Consider the following 3,660-nt stretch of genomic DNA (forward strand, 5'->3'; position numbering starts at 1 on the left):
TTTTCCAACTTAAGCCTTCTTAAAAGAGACTAAGTGTCTCAAACCTCACCAAAACTAATCCGGATTCAATCCGACCAACCCGATATCTCAGAACACAGATGAACAAAGCAAATAGGAACAGAAATGGGGGAAATTTTGCAATTCTTAGTCGGAAGTGGAAATTTTGATATCAGAGTCGGAATGGACTTCCGGATATTGGAGTAGGTCCGTAGTGTCATTTGTGACGTGTGTGCAAAATGTTAGGTCATTCGGAGGTGCGCATATGGGACCGCACTTGCGATATCGCAGATGCGGGAAGTTGATGGCAGAAGCGAGTTCTGGACTTTAAGTGAAAACTGCACCTGCGATGGATTTTCTACAGGTGCAGCGTCGTAGAAGCGACAGGAGGACCGCAGATGCGGAAAGTGCTGGACAGAAAGTATAAAAGGGACCCTTCACGAATTTGGGCCATTCTTCACCATTTTTCATCCGGTTTTGGAGCTTTTTGGAGGGTTTTGAAGAGGGAATCAAGGGGATACTCATTAAGGTAAGTTATTCGAGCTTAATACTTGTGATTATGGTAATTTTCAATTGTTTAAGCATGAAATTAGTAGAAATTAGGGATGAAATTGAAGGGACTAGGGCTTGAAATTAGAGAGTTTTATTTGAAGATTTGAGGGACCATTTGACGTTGAATTTTAATGAATTTTGTATGTATAGACTCGTGAGTGAAAGAAGTTTCTAGTTTTGTGCTTTTTGTCGGATTCCGAGACGTGGTCCCGGGGGGCGGGTTTGGGTGAATTTTGGGATTTTGGTATAATTTGATAATTTTTCGTATGGAGTCGGTTCCTTGGCCTATATTGATTGCGTTGCATTGTTCATGGTTAGATTCGTGACATTTGGAGGCCGACTCCAGAGGCAAGGGCATCGCGGAGTAGGGATTTGCCCAGTTTGAGGTAAGTAATGATTGTAAATCTTGCTTGGGGGTATGAAACCCCGGATTTCACATCGTTTCACTACTTTGAGGTGACGCACATGCTAGGTGACGGGCATGTGGGCGTGCACCATTAGGGATTGTGACTTGGTCCGTCCCGTAGCAACTATTAAGTTGTGTATTTAACTGAAACTATATGATACTTGTGTGTTTTAGAAAGAATTGCTATAAATTGGACCGAATGCCATATTTGGGCCTCGTGCCAAAACTGTTAGGACCCTTAGGAGCTTTTTCTTATTATCCTCTCACTGTTTGGATTTAAGATCTATACTCAGTCATGTTGTGCTTACTGATTTCATAACTCAGTCTATTATACTCTGTTTTGATGCATAAAATGATATTTTGGGCTGAGCACCCTGTTTTTACTGATAGCCCGAGCGGCTTGAGAGGTTTATGACTGAGTGAGGCTGAGGGCCTGTTTTTTTGAGGATATTAAGAGTATAGCACACGTGAGTTGTCTGTGCAGCACGTGAGTTATCCGTGCGGATTCTGATATTGATACAATAGCACGTGAGTTGTCCGTGCGGATTATAGCACTTGGGCTGTAGGAGCCCCTTCGAAGTCTTCACACCCCCAGTGAGCGCGAGTACCCTGAGTGAGTGTTATAAGATATGCTGGAGGGGCTGGTTCTGAGTGATGTTGTGCCCGAGGGGCTATTTATGATGTTCATTACTTTTACTCTCATTTGCATTGAGTCTATGTTGAAATTGTTGAAAATATCTTCAATGATTGTTACTGAAAATTGGATTTAAAACGAGATGATTTGACTCGTATACTGATTTGAAAGCATGTTGTATTTTTTTTGAGATTTCATGACGTGGATTCTATGTGTTTCCTATTGCTCAGTCTTTATTTACCTTTATTACTTACCGAGTTGGCGTACTCACATTACTCCCTGTACCTTGTGTGCAGATCCAGGGGTTGCTGGACGTACTAGCGAGCGTTGATTTTTCATTCGTCGCGGATTTGTGGAGTTAGCAAGGTAGCTGCATGGCGATCACAGCCTTGCTCTTCTCCCTCTTATCTTTCTTTAGATATTATTAGCTGTTTCCAGACTGTATTAGTCTTAGTTTGTATCAGACAGTTCTTGGTAGATGCTCGTTACTTGTGACACCCCGATGTCGGGCTTTTCATTCCGCACATTGTTATTCAGATTATCTTTTGAAGTTTTATTAATTAAATAGCTTAAAGAAACCTTTGTTTTGAAATATCGGGTTGGTTTGATAAATGAGTCGGCTTGACTAGTTCCACGTTAGGCGCCATCACGACATGGTAGATTTGGATCGTGACACTATTCATCCAATCTTAGTATCATCAGAATTTTCTAATTTTGTTATGGATGTTGAAAATCATTCTCTTACAAAGGCAGAGTCTTATATGAAAGATGCTCCAAGTGTGCTAGCAGTTGGAGAATCATCTTCAGCAAGTGGAACAAAAGCTGTTTGTTTGGGACGGACGCGTTTACAAAGGGCTAAGGCACGAAATATCTCTAGATCAGCTTCGAATGCCTCTGGATCAGCTAGTCTTAGAATAACGCGTTCTCAAAGTGCTAAGGAATGCAAAATTAGTGTTTCTCAAAGTGCCAAGGAGCCAAAAGTTAATTTTTCTCAAAATAATATAAAGCCTACAAAAAAGATGAAGATTTCTGAATCAACTATTCATCAGAGAAGACATTCCAAATCCTATTCGAAGGTAAATTGTATCACACCTTATTTATTAATAGATACTTTGTATAATGTATACCCATGTGATATACTTATATATGTGTGTGTATTATATTGAAACTTAGTGCAAGTGATAGATCGAAACTTGGCAGTAACTTCAATTCTGAGATTGTTAGCAATTTGAAAACAAAATTATCAACAACACAACTTGAACTTTTTAAGTCAACTTATTTTGGCTATTTGTTGGATTTGCCTAGTATAAAACTGCAAACACGGTTGATATACTATTTTTTAACCAAGGAGGTTGAAAAAGTGAATGCGAATGAAATGGTGTTTCTTGTCAATGGGGTTAAGCTACGTTTTGGTTTGGCTGAGTTTGCTTGTGTGAGTGGATTAAAATGTACTAGTGATGTATAGCTTTCTAGTAAAGCTACACAAAAGAATAATCGTTCAATTGGAAAGTACTTTTTGGATTACCCTTCTGTTTCTTAAAAAACCTTGTGCATTGTTTTCTTACGAAAACATTTGACTCTGATGAAGATGCTATTAAGATTGCAGTGCCATTTGTTATAAATTCGTTCCTCTTTTCTATTAAGAACACAAAACTGGTTGATATGGAGTACTTGGACTTGGTTGACGATGGTGATTACAATAGTTATCCATCGGGAATAGATGCATATGAGGAAACCGTGAGAACAATGTCAGGTATTTTGGATAAGCAACGACAGTATTATTGGATTTCGGGATTTCCTTATGCTATTCAGATATGGTTCTATGAATGTTGTGGATATTTGCATAATTCTGTTGTTGTTCGGTGTCCAAATACATCTCCACGAATTCTTAGATGGAAGGTTACACGACAACTTAAGTTTGAGGAGTTAAATGTCAAACTATATGGCTTACCTTCTGATTAACATTTACTTTTGCTATATATAATTTTGTTAATAAAATTTAGTAAAATTTATGTTTATGTAGTTGAATTTAAGGAATATGTCTCTTGAGAATGAAATGGTGGATAATGTT

This window comes from Nicotiana attenuata, unplaced genomic scaffold, assembly GCF_001879085.1.
Source record: "Nicotiana attenuata strain UT unplaced genomic scaffold, NIATTr2, whole genome shotgun sequence".
In the NCBI taxonomy this organism is placed as follows: Eukaryota; Viridiplantae; Streptophyta; class Magnoliopsida; order Solanales; family Solanaceae; genus Nicotiana; species Nicotiana attenuata.